General features: G+C 35.5%; 1 long non-coding RNA gene across 1 annotated transcript; it reads right to left on the bottom strand.

The window, feature by feature from the left end:
* Positions 1–4,787: 4,787 nt before the first annotated feature.
* LOC141555848 (uncharacterized) lies at positions 4,788–14,680 on the bottom strand. The gene is made up of 2 exons (XR_012486354.1): positions 14,558–14,680; positions 4,788–8,228 (listed from the first exon to the last, which is right to left on the bottom strand). It is a non-coding gene; the product is annotated as an uncharacterized LOC141555848 (long non-coding RNA).
* Positions 14,681–18,842: the final 4,162 nt, after the last annotated feature.

Here is an 18,842-nt window from a genome sequence, read left to right as displayed (position 1 = left end):
CTTCCCTCCACCCCCTCCCCTAGATGGCAGGCATTCCCATACATATTAAATATCTTATAGTATATCCTAGGTAGCTAAGAAGTTTTCAAATAGTTTCTGTCTCTCCCTCTGATCCCACATGGCCCTGCTACAGTCAGGGAACGAGGAAGGAAAAGAAAGAAACTATCTTCACTCTCTTAACTCTCTGCACGATCCTCCCCAATTTAATTGAACTGCTTTGGAATTTTATTCCCTAATCATTATTCCCAATGGACTTTCCTAAAGCTGCAACTTTGGCCAGAGTTAGAGCCTAGGAAAGTCAGCCCTTTAATTGCTGGCAGGGGTATAGGATGCCAATCAAGAAAAATGGGAGAGAAATGCTAGGAGCAAAAACTTCCCACCTTTGGAATGAGAAAGTTAGGTAGGAGAGTGAGAAAAAGAAGGACAAAGCCTGCTTCCAACAGAATGTTCATAGGAGTATTTTGAAAAGCTAGACTATATATCTCTCTGCAAGAAGTTGAGGCAGGTTTAAGCAAGTGCCCTGAGGCTTAGCAAATAACCCAGAGAGATTTGGAATCCCCTTTCTTTCCAGACAGCCCCATGAGCATGCAAAAGCATAGTTTTGAGGTCTCTTTGATTAAAAATGTCTGTGACAGTCACTGCTCTAAGTCAAGATGACCAAATCAGGGAAACCAAGTCCGGTTTTAAAATGTATGGGACAAACATGCTTCCTGAGAGGACTGGAAGCTGAGGTTCCTTTAAGAGCCAGGCAAAGGGTCTGGGATGAGCGTGGCCCTGCTTGTCCAGACTGCTGGTAAACTTCTGTTAACCAGGCAATTTAAAAGTTGGGTGAAAAATTTTTCTGGAGGTTTGAGAAGCTAAGATTGAGTCCCCAGCCTCCCCACTGTACAGTACCCCAAGGAGGGGTTACCAAGCTAGCAAGACAGAGGAGAGGTCTGAAACAGGTCTTGGGTTCCTCTGTGATCCCCACTTTATGGGGAGGGGGAAGAAAGACCAGAGCTAAAGTGAAGGAGAAAGAAACACAATGTTCTTACCCAGCCACTTCCAAATAGTGGGGATTCTTATACTGTGTTGGAACTGGAGGGAGGGGAAGCTCGACCAAACTCCTGCTGGAGAACAAGGCATTGGGAAGATGGCTCAACCTCTATAGTTCCTGGGAGTAACAGCCAAGGGTAGAGACATGTCTCCAAATCTCTCTAATTCCGTGACCTTTCTCCTTGGCTATAACCTGATTCCCTGTCATTAAAGACTCCAGCAGCTATATATAACAGCAGAGTGGGAGAAGCTTGAGGGCTCAAGCTTGGCTTCTCTAAGTTTTTCCATTTATCTCCACAGGACAAATCAAAGATGATGTTGGCCCTTGGGCGCCGAGAGAGTTGGTGGAGTCCCCAGAGTAAAGGCCAGGTTTCTCCTTGATCTGGGGGGTGTTCAGCTTGCTGAAAGAGGTACTTCAGAGTGTCTTGGACTTTCTGTGCAATGGCAGAGCTTAAAATCAGAATCCTGGAAAAGCTGGAAGGTCCAAGATTTAGCTCAGGTGAGAGAAAAAGGAATTTAGGAGTGCCTTGAGATGCAAAGGAAGATTCTTTTGTCTCTAGAGGGGCTGAATAGAGAGAGTCTGATTCCCTTCCATCAAAATCTAAGCATCTTAAACTTTCCAGTTTGGGGATTTTTCTTAAGCCAAATGTCTCTGCTCAAGGAAAGATTTTTAGAGGCAGAGGTGTTTGTCTTATTTTCGACAGGTAAAAGCTTTTAGTTTTCCCCAGATTCTACAGCACCTCTTGTACAACCCTAGACATCTCTATAGACAAAGAGCAACAAAAGAAGGCCTTTTGTCAGACCACAGCAATTCCCATAAAGTGTCCCCCAAGAATTCTGCTGGAGCCTGGGGCTCCAACAACAACAACCCAAGCCTAACCAGGTATGATTGGGTGTCTACTACAGAATAGGGAAGAAAAAAACGGTTTTTTTTACCTTGTCCAGATTTTCAGGTATTTCCCAGTCAGGGAACCAAAAATGATGAGGTTTGAATGCCCTCAATTCCTGGTGATCATGAGGTTAGGGGCAATAAGAGAGCTGTTAAATATCCCCTTTAGTTGGCCACAGGTATAAAAGTGAAAGAATTCACTTATTCCCAAATTATTAATTGTAAAATGATAGTTTATTGTTGGATAGAAATCAGTTTGCTAAAGTACTGATTTTTATAGTGGCAAAGACCTATTAGAGAAATGGAATTTGGCACTGAGAATGATTTCTTAGTGGACAGAAGGGTCCTGACTACCTTGAGCTATCTGCAAGGAGCTGGTGCAGAGACTACCCTTTTTAAGGAGTCTTGGGGTTTCAGGAGTCAAGGTTCCCAGGCTTAGATTCTTATCAGTTTTCAGCCCAGAGCTCCTATTGGAATCAACAACACTTCAAAGAGGTGCTTTTTGACCAGGATTTCTAATTGAATCAAAGGCTCTGACATCCTAGAAAGATAACTTATCTGGGGGGATATGCCTTCCCCATGAGGGACTGAGACTCCAAAGGGATCACAGATCAAAAGGAAATACAGTTTCTAAAAGGGACCACAACTTCAGTAAAGGGAACAGTTCCCTCCCATTTCAATATCAAGTTCCATGTGATACTGAACTGTAATACAGTAGGGTTGGAGATAAGTGCAGTGACTAACCTTCCAATCTTACCTAGAGTTTAACGATATTTTGTCCCTCACTAATGCATTGTTAATGGAGTTGTGAACTGATCCAGACTTTCTGGAGAACAATTTGGAACTAGGCTCAAAAGGCTCTTTGATCCGATAGTGCCACTAGTTGGTCTGTATCCCAAAGAGATCATAAAAGAGGAAAAAGGACCCACATGTGCAAAAATGATTATGGGAGCTCTTTTTGCGGTGGCAAGGAATTGTAAATTGAGCGGACACTCATCAGTTGGGGAATAGCTGAATAGATTGTGGTATTTGACTGTGATGGAATACTATTGTGCTATAAGAAATGATGAGTAGGCAGATTTCAGAAAAAAAAAACTGGAAAGACTTATATGAATTGTTACTGAGTAAAGCAAACATAACTAGGAGAACAATGTACACAATAACAACAAGATTATGTGATGATCTGCTATGATAGACTTCACTCTTTTTGGCAGGATAGTGATCTAAGAAAATTATAACAGACTTGGGACGGAAAATGCCATCTGTATCTAGAGAGAGAACTATGGAGACTGAAGGCAGATGGGAGCATACTATTTTCACCTTTTTTTATTTGCTTTTTCTTTCTTCTGGTTTTCCTTTTGTTCTGATTTTTCTTTCACAATATCACTAGTATGGAAAAATGTTTTAAATCGTTGTACATGTATAACATGTGTAACATGTATAACTTGTATCAATTGTTTGCTGTACTGGTAAGGAGGAAGGTAAGGGATAAAGGGAAAAAATTGCAACTCAAAATTTTACAAAAATGAATGTTGAAAACTATCTTTACATAGAATTGACAAAAAACTCTATTAAAAAGTTTAAAATAATTTAAAAATAAAAATAAATATTTTATCCCACTTCTGATTAGAACCTTTGACTCTAGAAAGAGTCTGTTCTAACTTGGATGTAAAACTACCAATTCCTTACATTTCCAGGACTAGAAATCCCCATGTAGGACAGAATTGAGATCACTTCTTTTTCTCCCTCCTCCCCCCCCTTTTTTGGTCCCAATTACTAATGTTAGCATTTATTACCCTGTTAACCACTCTTATTTCCCCACTCCTAATACTACCACCTACTAGTCCCATTCTTGGACTATCTCTCCTCTTCTAATGTGTCTGCTGTGCCCCATGCCAATTTTGAATTCAGCAGTTCCTAGAACTGGGAAGGAACCTTCTCTCTCTCCTCTAAGTATGCTCTTATTATACTGTTTCAATGGGTGGGTGGAGCTGGTTATAGGTGTGTCCATAGCTTCAAGTTAGAGGTGATATAACTTAGAGAATAGGTCTGTCATTCTCTGGGAGTGTAACATACACACAGGTTTTCTAACTTGAAAGCTAAATCCAAGTCCATTCTACTCCATCCCACATCCATCCCCATTTCCTGCCATTTATACTTAACTTTGATCAGAATTTTCAAGACTTTCAAAGCTGCCTTTTTTTTTTTTCTAATAATGCCATTGTCTTTATGTGACTTTTGTCCTCTGTTCCTATTCACTTTGTCAATTAGTATTTCCTAGGAGTCTCTGAAATGATCTTTTCAACCTGTCTTACTGAATAATACTATTATATTACATTTATGTACTACAATTTGTTCAGTTATTCCCCAATGTTTTTGAAAGTCAGTTTAAGATAACCCTTAGATTTTACTTCTTTGTTTCCCTTTCTTTTTTATTGTCCCATTCAGAATCAGGAACACTGTGGTACTTCTTTTGTTTCAACTATGATTCTTCTATCACAATGTTATGGCCTGTCTTAGTTCCTTCACCCTCATTCACTATCCATATTTTAGTTACTGTCTTTATTTAGACCTCTTAAACTCAACGTCCAGTAGACACTTAAATTCAGTATGTGCAAAACATATTGGTATTTTTACCAAATAAAATAGTATAGAGGAAGGAGAGAAAGTAATAGGAAGAGGACCGTTAGAGAGCATGATCTGGAGGAACATCCAACAAAGGAGACTGAAAAGGAGAGTGCAAATAGTTAGGAGAAAAGAATCTTGAGAGAAGAGATATCAAGGAGAGAGTGATTAAAAACATCAAAGGCTGCGAGAGTTCGAGGAGAATGAGAATTGAGAAAAGACAAATAAGAATCATCAGTAACTTTGAAGAGAGCCAGTTCTGTTTTTTAATAGTTTTTTTTAAAATTACATGTAAAGATAGTTTTCAAAATTCATTTTTATAAGACTTTGAGTTGCATTTTTTCCTTCTCTCCCTCCCTTCTCACCCCTCAAGAGAGCAAGCAATCTGATATAGATTGTACATGTACAATCATATTAAAACACAATTTCAAATTAGTCATGTTATGCAAGAAGAAATAGAACAAAAAGGAAAACCAGCACACACAAAAAGAATTAAAATGGTCTGCTTCAATTGGCATTCAGACTCTATAGTTCTTTCTCTGGATGCGGATGACATTTTCCATCATGGGTCTTTTGGAACAGTCTTAGATCACTGTATTGCTGAGAAAAGCTGAGTCTATCATAGTTGATCATTACATAATCTTTCTATTAATGTTCTTCTGGTTCTGCTCATTTCATTCAGCTGTAGTTCATGTAAGTTCAGATTTTTCTGAAATCTGTTAGCTCATCATTTTTTAATAGAACGATAATATTCCATTACATTAAAAAAAAACACAACTTGTTTAACCATTCTCTGGTTGATAAGCATCTCCTCAATTTCCATTTCTTTGCCACAACAAAAAGAGCTTCCATAAATAGTTTGTTAATTTTTTTTTTCTTTTTTAAATGATCTCTTTGGAACACAGACCTAGCAGTGCTATTACTGGATCAAAGGGTATGCACAGTTTGATTACCCTTTGGTCATAGTTCCAAATTGCTATCCAGATGATTGGATCAGTTCACAACTTCACAAACAATATATTATTGTCCCAATTTTCCCACGTCTTCTCCAACATTTATCACTTTTTTTTCTGTCATATTAACCAATCTGATAGGGGTACAATGGTATCTCACAGTTGTTTTAATTTGCATTTCCTTAATAGTGATTTACAGAATTTGTATATGGTTATAGATAGCTTTGATTTTTTTTATTTGAAAAATGCCTGTTCATAAACTTTGATCATTTATCAATTGGGGGATGATTTGTATTCATTTAAATTTAACCTTATACATGAGACCTTTATCAAAAATATGAACTTTAAAAACTGTTTCTCATCTTTCTGCTTTCCTTCTAATCTTGGTTGCATTGGTTTGTTTGTGCAAAAACTTTTTAATTCAATATAACCAACATTATCCCTTTTATATTTTGTAATGCTCTTGATCTCTTGATTAATCATAAATTCTTCTCTTCTCCAAAGAGCTGACAGGTAAACTATTCCTTGCTCTTGTAATTTGCTTATGGTATCCCCCTTAATGTCTAATCATGTATCCATTTTGACCTTATTTGGTATATACTAATCTATTCCACTAATCCACCACTCTTTTTCTTCGCCAGAATCAAATGATTTTGATGATTGCCACTTTATAATATAGTTTTAGATATTATGGTACAGCTATGTAGAGAGAGTAGTTTCAAGTGGAATAATAAGGTTGAAAGCCAAATTGTAAGGAGTAAGAAAAGAGTGAAAGGAGAGAAAATGGAGGCATCGGTTGTGAACAGACTTTCCCAAGGAGTTTAGCAACAAAGGACAGATGAGAAAAAGAATGAAAGCAGTGATTAAAGGATCAAGTGAGGGTTTTTTTTTTCAGGATAAGAAAGACATGGGCGTGTTTATAGGCAATAGAGAATGAGCCTAGTGGAAATGGAGTATTGAAAATAAATGAAAAAGTGGATATGACAAAGGGACAATTTGTTGAAGAAGATGGTATGGAATGGGTCACTTATACAAGTAGAGCCTTAGTAAGGAGTAAGATCACTTCATCATGTGAAACAGGGGTGAATTAGAGAAAATGGCAAAAAACACTTAAGTGAAGGGGGATGAGAAACTTCATGTTGAATGGACTCAATTTTTGCCTCAAATGGTCTCGATTATCTCAAATATGAAGCATGATTCCTATCTGAGAAAGTGAGTGGAGGGAGAGTCATGAGATGTTTGAGGAGGGATGAAAAGGTTTGGAAGAGCTATTGTGAAGAGTGGGATAGTAAGTTAACAAGAGAAATATGGAAAAATTACCTAGCAGTAGTGAGGGCATAGTAACATAAATTTGTAGTAGATGTAGTCAGGATAATTGCAAGACTTTCTCAATCTTCATTCAATGGCACACATGTACACATGAAATTGAAGAATGGCAAGAGTGATGCAAGGCTGGGCTTTGACTGGGCATAATTGACAACATGACAAGGAAGAAAAAGATTCAAGAGAGAATGGAAGTATAAAGTTGAATTGGTTCATGAGGGAGGCAAAATGAGAAAAAGAGGAAAAAGTGATAATGCAGGGGACATGGCCTGAGAATGAATTGATAGGTCAAGATATTGGAAGTTATGGTGAGAGTTATGTAGGGGAAGATAGAGAGAGAGAGGTAAAAAGACAATATATTATGTTCAGATTAGAGGATTTATGAATTCTTGATCCTGGAAGTGGTGCATTTTTAGATAATGGCAAAATTGAGGGTATGTCCATCTTTATGTGTGGCTAAAAATGGTGGAGCAATAGTTTATGAGGGAAGAGTAAATTTAGGAACTGTTCTGTAGTATCAGCCCCTTTTAAAGTATATTGCCAGGAACCTTTTTCATCACTTTTTATTTCCCTTATTTCACCATGCCATCCCCTAGCGAGGTAGACAAAAGAAAAAAGAGAAGAAATCAATTGCAGAGAATTTATACAAAAGATGCACTTTACTGGTAGAATGAGTAGGGTATTCCAAATGTGAAATATGAAGGACAGTAGTTGTGAAGGTACTTAAAAGACTATCTCTGTCCCTCCCAAAATCTTCTTAAAAATTATCAATCATCAGGCATTTATTGTCTACTATTGCCAGAGACGTGGTAATAGGCACTTGAAATACAAAAAAAAAACAGAATAATTTCTGCCTTTAAGAAGATTATGTTGGTTCAGAAATGGTTCAGAATAGAAGATAAGTGGGAACTGGAAACAGGAAAAATTCTCATATGTAAGTGAGCTTTCCAGGTGGGAGACTGGAGAGAAGGAATGAATCTACATATCTAGGAAGACAGGATATTTCCTTAAACAAAGTATTCTGAGCTTTCGTTTCTGAAGCTTCATTTGATAGTAACATTTAGGATAACGGGAACCTGGCAAGAGAGTACATTGAGTCACATTAACTGTAGAGCCATGGTGACAGAACCTGAGTCCATTTTTACAGGGCATAAGCACACTATAGCATAATTTGTTAATATTGTCAGAAGAATCATGGATGAAAATATTGTTTAAGTTACACTGACGATTCTCATTCAGCCTCCTCTTTTTCATCATCACATTACAGTATTGATATGGTTTTGGAATGATGGTTCTGGGGTAGTCCACATGGCGCATTGTGAATTTCAAGGCTGGGGAAAAGTAAGTCGCATCCACAAGGAGGAACAGGAAAAAAATCCATTTGACAGCATCTGATATCTTGCCTTGAAGGAAGAAAAAGCAATGAAAGAAGCAGAAAGTTAAAAAATCTGTGACTACCTTGAGACATCAGCTTCTCATCTCTTTATAGCTTAAACCCTCTCCACTATATTTCCTTCTTACTTGACCCCATAGCAACTTCATCTTATTCATGCTCTATTACATTCGCATGTACTCATCTCTCCATTTTTCATCTTTTTTCTCCAATTTTACATCATCTACCCATCCTAGATTTCCAGCTATACATATCTTTTGTAAACTGCTTTAGATCTTGCTGTATAGAAAATATGCAACTTTATTCCTCTCTTTATTTCCCTCTTGTGATGGCAATCTTTCATTTTCTCTTTTTCAATTTTATTTTGATTAACTGAAATCTGTTTTCTATTAATATTAACCTTATCTGGTTAAAAAATGACTTTTGATATATAATATATTAGATAAGATAAAATATAAATAAGTCTTTCTTATATCAAGAAGACAATCCTGATATAAGAAATCAAATGAGAGGAAGAAGGGAATACAGGATCTTTCAAAACTCATCAAAAAAATTTATTTGTAGAAAAATTTCCCCACTGCAGAACTTTGAGACATAAATTTAACTCTCTCAATTAGCCCATCATGACTTCTTTAAAATGTAGCTTTTTAGTTCTATAAATATAATATATTGCAAACATTATTTAAATCTGGAAATTAGTCTGCTTATTAATTTGTTCTAACTCAGTCTGTCCAACCTTAATTGAAGGAAGCATGAGATAATAAATCCTTTTGACTTTGTGATTTTTTTGTGGCCTAAGAGACCAAAGGATTGTTAATTTTTAAAAATCGTCTTTGTGGCATAAGTTTTTCTATAAAGTCTTGCCAGAAACTCTTGGTTAGAGGATATTTTTTTATGTACTGTGCTTGTTCTTATACATAATAAAATCTAGGTCTTTATCTCTAGAAGTTTTGCTTTGTGATAGATTTATTTAGCAGCAGTGAATTGCTAAACCGCATGGACTCAAAGAAAAGACACTTCTCTCATGACACTATCTATCCCAGAGAGATCAAATCCCTATTAAACATAGCTCTACACCAAAGCAGGATTATCTTAAATCCAAAACTGGGACAAAGGATAGGCAAGTTAAGGTGCTGTCCATGATGTAGCAACAAAGATACTTTTAAATACTATTCTTTACAACTACACCGTTTTTTTAGTGCTCAGAAATTCCTTTATGCAGGTCATAAAGCTATGTCACCTCTCAGTTCCTGCCTCAGGAACATTTTAATTTGTAGAATCCATGATCATCCTATGGTTTAGGAATGGCCACTAGGTGGAGCAGTGGAGTTTGGAAGACTCATCTGTGAGTTCATTCATATATGATCTCAGATACTAATTGTATGAGTCTGGGCAAATCACTTAACCCTGTTTGCCTCATCTGTAAAATGGGCTGGGAAAGAAAAATGTCAAACAAAACCTGTATATTTGCACAGAAAACTTCAAATGGGATCAACCCATTAAATACAAATGAAACAACTGAACAACAAATACCTTAGGAAGAAAGAGGAAATGGAAAGAACCTTAATAATAGGTTCTCAAATTCCATGTGATACTGAACAGTAATAGACTGGGTTTGAGAGGCAGGGATAGTGGGCAAATTTCTAACCTTACCTGAGGCATTCTAAGCTGTGAAAATTAGCTTTCCTATTTTTCTAAGTTAGATATAAAACTACCAGCTTCATTCCTGCCATGACAGCAAAAATTTTCTGTTTACCTTACAATTTGAATAGCCAGCTTCATACAAGCTCAAGAAAAATATTAATTTGGGCCTTTATTGTGCCTTTTTTTTCTTTTGAAAGAGATTCTCTTTTTGAGGAACAATCTATATGCAGGCCCATACAATAATATAAAGGCATATCTTGCATGTCATTATTTATTATATTTGTTTTATATATATGCATATATTTCATATTCAGAAGAAGTACTGGGGCAAAATCTCAAAAATAACAGAATGATCTCTGTTGAAATCTAACATAAATCATTCCAAATCAAAGTAATAGAAATCTATGTTCCAAACGCTGATTCCAAAGTTGATTAGTTCTATGAAGATCTATAACATCTTCCAGAACTAGCACCCCAAAAACATCATATTAATCATAGGAGATTAGAATGCTAAAGTAGGAAATCAAAAGATAATTAGATAACAGACAAATTTGGGCTTGGATTATAAAATGAAGGAGGACAGAAACCAATAGCATTTTGTCAAGATAACTCACTGATTATAGCAATAATGCAAAAGTTGACTCTATATATGGACATCTCTAAATAATCAATATAGAAATCAGATTGATCATATATTTTGCGTTCAAAAGTGAAGAAACTCAATAATTTGTAAAAAAAAAAAAAAGAAAAAAAGAAATATAGCTGACTGTAGATCATGAGCTTTTTGTTGCAAAATTCAGACTTAAATAAATTGGAGATAGTAGAGGAAAATATGAGACAGTATAAGTACAACCTAAATAACATCTCTTCTAAATATGAAGAAGTGATGGATAGATTTAAAGGATAATTCTGGTACATAGAATAACTGAAAAACTGTAGACAGAGGTTTGCAATATTATACAGGAGGAAGCCACAAAAAATCCCCCCCCCAAAAAAAAAAAGAGTAAGAAAAACAAAAGGGTTGTTTGATGAGGCTTTACAAATAGCTTAGGAAAGAAGAAAAGGGAGAGAGAAAAGAGAAGGATATACCCATCTGAATGCAGATTTCCAGAAAATAGCAAGGGAATTTAAGAAAGTATTGTGATTTTTTTTAATGAGTAATGCAAAAGAATAGAGCAAACAATAGAATGGAAAAAAAACAAAAGATAACTTCAAGAAAAATTAGAGCTATCAAGGGAATGCTTCATGTAAAAATAGGTATAATAAAAGACAAAAAACAGCAGAGATTTAACAGACATAGAAGAGATTAAGAATTTAACATCACCAATACCAGTGATAGTGTGGTTACTGCTGTAGAGCCAGACATCCTGGAGAATGAAGTTATATGAGCCTTAGGAAGGATTATCAACAATAACATTAATAGGGTGATAGAATTCCATTTGATCTATTAAGAATCCTAAAAGATGACTGCTAAAGTGTTGCACTCAATATGTCAATAAATTTGGAAAACTAAGCAATGGCCATTGGATTAGAAAAGATCAGTTTATGTCCTAGTCCAAAAGAACAATGTCAAGAAAATGGTCAAATTGCTAAACAACCACAGTTATTACATGTACCAACAAGGTGATGCTTAAAATTCTGTCTTCAGTCTTCAGCCTTGAGCCTTCATGGAAACTGAGAATTACCAGAAAAGCAGACTGATTTTCAAAGAGGCATAGGAACTAGCGGCCAAATTGTCAACATTTGCAGGATTATAGAGAAACTAAGGAAATTCCAGAAAAACAGTTACTTTTGCTTCATTGATTATATATATATATATATAAGCCTTTCACTGTGTGGATACAACACAGTGAGGCAAATTTTCAAAGATGGGAATACCACATCATCTTACTTGTTTCCTACGGATCCTGTATGAGGGTCAACAATTAGAACAGAAAATAAGACAATTGATTGGTTTAATATTGGAAAAGTACTACGACAAAGCTGTATATTGTCCAAACTTATTTATTTAACTTATATGCAGAGTACATCATGTGAAATGCCAACCTGGACTAATCAAAAGCCAGAATCAAGGTCTTCAGCAGAAATATGAACAACCTTAGATATACAGATGATATCAATCTGATGCAGAAAGTGGAGAATTAAGAAGCCTCTTGCGGATGGAAAAAAAGAGTATCAAGGCTGGCTTGAAGCTTAACATTAAATAAAATAAAATCTTGACAATTTGTCCCATCACTTCCTGACAAATAAAGGAAGAAGAAATGGAAGTAATATGAGATTTTATATTCTTAGACTCAAAAGATTACTGCAGACAATGACTACAATCATGAAATGTAAAAAAAGTTGTTCCTTGGAAAGAAAGCTATGGCAAATCTAGATAGCATACTAAAAAGCAAATACATCACATTGCCCCACAAAGTCTGTAGAGTCAAAGCTATGGTTTTTCCAATACCAATGTATGGTTATGAGAATTGGATTATAAGGAAAACTGAGTACCATAGAATCAATGCTTTAAAAAGATGGTACTCAAGAATACTTTTGCAAGTCCCTGGGATAGCAAGGAGATCACATCAATTAAAACTTAAAGAAATTAGTTCAGTAAAAGGTCAATTACTGAAGCTGAAGCTTAAGTACTTTGGTTACATAATAAAAGACAAAACTCATTGAAAAAGACCCCAAAGTTGGGGAAGATTGTTCTTGCCTCCGATTAGAAATAGATTTTGTTGATATATCATCATGTCTTGACATCCACCAAGTCTAAGAGATTTATACTTTTTATGCTTCTAGATGACCAGAAACCTATGTCAGGTAAGCTGGGACCAATTGGGACCCAAGTGCAATTTAATCTTGATTCTTCTTCACATTGGCTAAGAAGGTGGGGAAGGAAGCTGCATCTGGGTAGCTCAAGCAATCCAGTCATCCTGTCCATTCCTTTACAAAGGAATTTTAAAAAGCAGAATCCCTACATAAAACTTGTCCTCTGAATACAGAGAAGAGGGCCCCATGTGAAGAATCTGAAGGGCTGGAGGAGTGAAGTTGCTTCTAATCTTCATTACAGAGTATTAAATCAAATCCTCCACTCTAATATCAGGTTTCCCAGAAAAATTAGTTAGCAGTAGAGTCATTATGCATTCATTAGACACCTACTATGTGTCCAGGAACTCTGCTTGTTTGCATCAAAAGATACAAAAACAACATTAGAATAGCCCTTCCAGCTAGAAGCTTACATTGTATCAGAATAGGGGAAAATATGAAAAATCCAGGTAACCGAGATTGTGGAAAATAATTAATGGTGCCAAATCTGTGGAAAAGAAGTCAAACATGGGAAAACTTCCTTATGGTTGGGTGGTGTCCTCAAGCTGGGGGAAGAATGAGTTTAGTTCTTCAGAAAGACTGGTTGACCGTTCCTACAAATCATCTAAATCTTTCAGGAATAAGAATTCTCTTGGTATTGACAGGTAGGGGGCAGGAATCCTGATTTGGCAAAGCCGTCAGTCACTTTGACTGTTCTGGGACTTTGGTGACAATTCATGTGGTGCTTTCCACAGGGCTTAGGAGCAATATTACATAACTTTACAATGCTGGAGGTATTCTCATGGATGAAGGTGTGGACTGGTTTGCATCCATCAACCATAGGCACTTTCTGCCAACCAATTATCACATTACAGTACTGGTTTGAACTTCCTGGGACATCGGATTTGGGGTAGTCTATATGAAGCTTCCAAAATTTGTGGGCATAGGAGAAGTTAATCAGGTCCAGAAGGAGTATAGGGCATCTTACCTTGGGGGAAGAGATAATGGAAAGAAGAAAGTGGCAATCTGTGATTTCCCCTGAGATACAATCTATTCATTCCTTTATACCTCAGACCCTCTCTATTGTATCTCCATTATCACTTACCCCTACTTGTTCTCATCTCTGCTCCATTTCATTCCCACCCCACTCATGTACAAACTTTCCATCTTTTCTCTCCTTATCTTAATTCTTACCCTTTTCAACTGTCCTATCTTTGCAAATCCTTTATCACTTCCATTAGACAACTTTACTTCCCTCTTTGTCTCCCCAGTCTTAAAGATCACAACCATAGTTATCCTAGCTCAAGCACAACTGGGAAAACCAAAGCTGAGACAAAGGAAAGCAAGTTAAGCCACTGCTCAGGCTGCAATACACAGAGGAGCCCAATAACACTTTGTGACACTAGATTTCACAAATTTACATTTTCACTGTCCAGATATTTGCTATATGTGGTACGCAGCTATTCATTTTGCTATATCAAGTCCCACGATACTAGACTAAGACACAACATAAGGAACCTTCCAACCCTGCCAAGGATGATAAATATATCTTGCCCTGGTTCTGCTTAAAATCTTTGGCTTCTAGGAAGTCTCTCCTTACTCTGATATGGATATAAATATGCCAGTTCCCGAAATCCCAAGGACAAAAAATCCGTATATAATAGGAGATTAAGAAGTTTTTTTTTTTGTTTTTGTTTTTCAGCTCCCAACCCTCCACCTCAAAAAGTAAAAGTAGTGTCCTTTTCTCTTTTGTACCTTTCTTTCTTCTTTTGTCAAAGAGATTATGCACATTTCCTTACCCACTCTATCCACTCTTCAATATTTTCCCACAAAAAGATCCCTGCTATTTCCCTTCTTGTGGGTAATTCCAAATGCCCATTTTTTTTTGTTATCTCCCCTTACCCATGTCTCTGCTGTGCCTCCTGAAAGGTTCAGATCCAGGTGGTCCTAAAGCTGAGAAGAAGTTTTGGTTTCTTTTCCCTGAGTGTGATTCTCTTATATATACTACTAGGTGGGTGGAACTAGTTTGAGGTGTGGCTATGGCTTTACTTTGGAGATGATATAATTTGGGTAAAAGGTCAATTAGTCTGAAATTATAGCATATACACATGAAATCTAAATACAAGCCTGGCCCCCTCATACTGTCCCACTCCATCCCCTATTACTCCCATTCATACTTTTGGAAATACCTAGTCAGAAGCCATGTTTCTCTCGAGAAAAATAAATTTCCCTAATTCTTAGGGCTTTAGTAGTATGATGTAGCAAGACAGTGGAATCTAGAATTTAGGATTCCTGGGTATTTCAATCAGTTTAGCCTCTTCCCCATTTTCCTTTGTCATTCCTCATTTTGCAAATGAGAAAATTGAGGCTGTGAGAGGTTAAGTGATTCACCCAGAATCACACAACTAGTCATTATCTCAGATAACATTCAAACTTCTCTTCCTGATCTCTGTCCACCACACTATACTTAACTAGAGGGACAGACACTGGGACATTATTGAACCTGCAAAGATGTGGCAAAAAAAAAAAAGACATAGGAGTCCTAATCAAGAAAATATGAAAAGGCAAGATAGAATTCTATTCATTCACCTTACTATGTGTAATTATGTAATCTTGCATACATTTCCTATATAAAGTAACAGGTTTTCAATATTCTAAGGTATTTCAATATTCTAAGGTTCCTTCTAGTTCTAAATTCTCTAATCCACATGATAAATATTCATGTGCTGAGGTGCCATTCTTAAATATTTGGGCAGAAAGGAATAATAGAATCCTTAAGATGTGCAGTAGATAGTGTTTAACATGGTGTAAGAGATGAAGAATGATGCTGAAGTAGGGGTACCAAGAATGATCAAATTTTGCAGATAATGAAATTAACATAGAAGATGCTTAAATAGACTTTATATGAAATTGACCATATAGAAATATAACATCATTACTGGTGGTCTGTAATGGTAGTCATATATTTAGTTGAATAGTTCCAAGTAAGTAATCTCTTTGAATTTCCTCTTGATTTTGCAAACCAATCTGAATCCATACAAAAACATCCAGTCTTCTAGAAGCAATAATTAACTATCATTTGTAGCATCCTAATCATAAAGAAACAACTTTCTTTCCTGTTGGCTTTCCTACTTCCATTGGATTGTTCCAAATCACTCAGGTCAGGTTGGATTATTTATTGAAGGCTCTATAAAGATGGTAATCACAGATAAGGAAGTAGAGACATTCAAGGATGAGGAAGATTGTTGTTGGCTAGGGGAGCAAAAGAAAAATGACCAAGATTTTTCTGAATATCCAATATGTATAGGTGACATTATCTAAAGTAAGTCATCCATGTTTCTACAAGGAATTCAGGGAGTGAGAGGGGTTCGTGTAGCCCACTGATTCTGCCACAAGGGGTCACGTCATCTCTACTTGAGGGACAAATTCATTGAGTTATTCTTAAATCCTGTTCAGGAAACTTGCTAAGCTTGCTCTTTTTAAGGTGTCTGCATTTAGATCTAGTTTATTATTCTGTAATAATTTTCTTTCTTTTACAATTGTTTTATCATCTCCTTCTATAAAGTTTCTTAAGAGGTAGTTTTCTCTTTTTTAAAAGTCTGTATATTTACAAATGTAGGTGTGAATCAATTAAATTGCCCAGAAGTAGAAATTGAGGGGAAAGACACAAGGCTTTAGGGAGAAGATGGGCCAGAATTAAGTAGTTTCAATCAGATGTAATAGTGGTATTTTCATAAAAAGGATGAGAAGGAAAAGAACTGAATGCAAAAAAGTATCATGCACATTAACTGTGCCAATTATGTGAAAAAAAATTTCATTTCATTAATTTCTTGGCAGTCATTCTGGCATTTTTCTATTCCCTTTTTCCTTGACATAATTCTGGTTAGATCTTTTTTATGTATTCTTATTTCTTTTCCTCAAGCAAAAAATGACACCAATTTAATCTTATTCTATAAACAACAGTTCAGAACAGGCCATCCCTGTATATTTCCCCAACAGCATTTTTAATTAAAGGAAAGCCCACTGTTTCTAAACTCCTTTAGCTTTGAATCACTAAAATGTGATTTGGAAATAATGCCATATTAACCTTCTAACTTATTTTGGAAAATAATTTTAGGGAAGCTTTTGCAGTAATAGGATGAACCAAGTTTGATCATGGTTTATTTAATTTTTAAAAAAGAAAGAGGCAGTTTTCTTAGTGGTAATGAGGTTTCACAGTGATAGAATGTATGGAGTCAGATCATAATTCAAATCTGGCTTCAGATATATAGTAATCATTCTCTTAAGGGAATAAGAAAGTGTATTAGATATTCACAAAGCAGTTCTTTGCTGTTTCAGTTCATTTTGCACATCAGAGTAACATGATCAAATTTATGTTTGGGGAAAATATTTTGGCCATTTTGTGAAGTCTAGATTTGAAAGAACAAAGACTAGAAGCCAGAAATCCAATTAGAAGGCTTTAACTCAGGAGAGAGAGATGCTGAGAGACAAAATTAAGCTAGTAGCTGTATGACTAAAAATAAAAGAAATATGTAAAATGATTGTACAGAGAACTGACAAGACATGACAACTGAATGGAATGATAATAATTAACAATAGTTAATATTTTAATATCCCTTTAAGATTTGCAAAAACCCTTTCTCATTTGATAATATCAGATGAGGGAATGAGAAAAAGTGAATTGATTCTGAGATTGTAAACCTAAATGACTAAACAGATGGATATGCCCTTAACAGAAACATTGATGTTTGGAGAAGGGGTTGGTGTAGAAAGAAAGAGAATTAGTTCTGTTTTAGACATGTAGAATTTGAGATGTCCATAAGATATCTAGTCAGAAAATTCTAATAGACAATTAGAAATATAGGACTATATTATGCTACTGAATATCAGTTTCACATTTCTGGTTATTTTGGGATATTTTCATCTGAAAGTACCTTCAACAATTCAAATTCAGTATGTTCATAATTGAACTTAATCATCCTTTTCCTCTCAACTTTCCCTCTTCCTTCCATGTTTTTCTGTTGCTCAAATCCATAGAGTCATTTAAAATTCTTCCATGTTCTTTATTCTTTCCCCATAATCTATCAGTTATCCAGTCTTATTGATGCTACTTTTCAACATCTCTCACAACTTCCCTTTACATACACATACCACCTCCATTCTAGTTCAGGTCTTAAGTGGACTATTCTAATAGACTTCCTTTTTATTTTATTTCATTTTTAATTTATGGAATAAAACAAGCATTTCCATAACATGAAACTGCAAAACTATTATATACAATTTGCTACTCTCTTTTAATACATAATATTTTAAAATATATACTTAAATATATAGTAAAGTTATAAATATATATATATAATTTAAAAATATATAATAAAGTAAATTTTTTTTTCTTTTCTCTCTTCTTCCTCCCACCCTAGATGGCTACTATTAGCTATAAATAGGCATTTATATGAGTGTGTATGAATTTGTGTGTATATATATATATATATGTATATATGTGGGTTTGTATGTGTATGTGTGTGTATATATTTATATATATATATATATATATACATATATATATATAAATTCTATACTTTCTCTGGATAAAGATAGCGGCTTTCTTCATATGTCCTTCATAGTTAATCTGGGCATTTATAAAAGCCAAAATAATTTATTCATTCAAAGGAATCCTTAAAACAATACTGTTGTTACTGTATACAATGTTCTCTTGGTTCTGCTCATTTTATTCTTCATTATTTTGCACAAGTCTTTCCAAATTTAAAAAAAAATCACTGAGTTCATTATTTCTTATAGCATTCATCACAATTATATACCCCAACTTATTCTTCCGTTCCCCAATTGATGGATATTCCTGCAATTTCCAGTTCTTTGCCACCACAAAGAGAGCTGCTATAAACAACCCATTCACATTAAAAGTTATAATTACTATTTATGAGTTTGCCTCTATTTTAATTTTATTCACTACTTTTTCTCCCTCTATCTCCCTTTTTATGCTATTTGTGTTGCCTTATCTTCTCCCACTCATCCTCCCATTCACCTCCTCACCCATCCCTCCAACATTCCCTTCTTCTAAATAGTATGCCTACTTTCAGGGTCTTTACTGTCTAATTTTTCACAGAAAGCTATCAGATTCATCTTATCTCCTCTAATTTCACCACTTTCTTCCCATTCCAAATCTGCC

Source organism: Sminthopsis crassicaudata, chromosome 2 (assembly GCF_048593235.1).
Source record: "Sminthopsis crassicaudata isolate SCR6 chromosome 2, ASM4859323v1, whole genome shotgun sequence".
Classification (NCBI taxonomy): Eukaryota; Metazoa; Chordata; class Mammalia; order Dasyuromorphia; family Dasyuridae; genus Sminthopsis; species Sminthopsis crassicaudata.
This window is presented reverse-complemented; position numbering and strand designations above follow the sequence as displayed.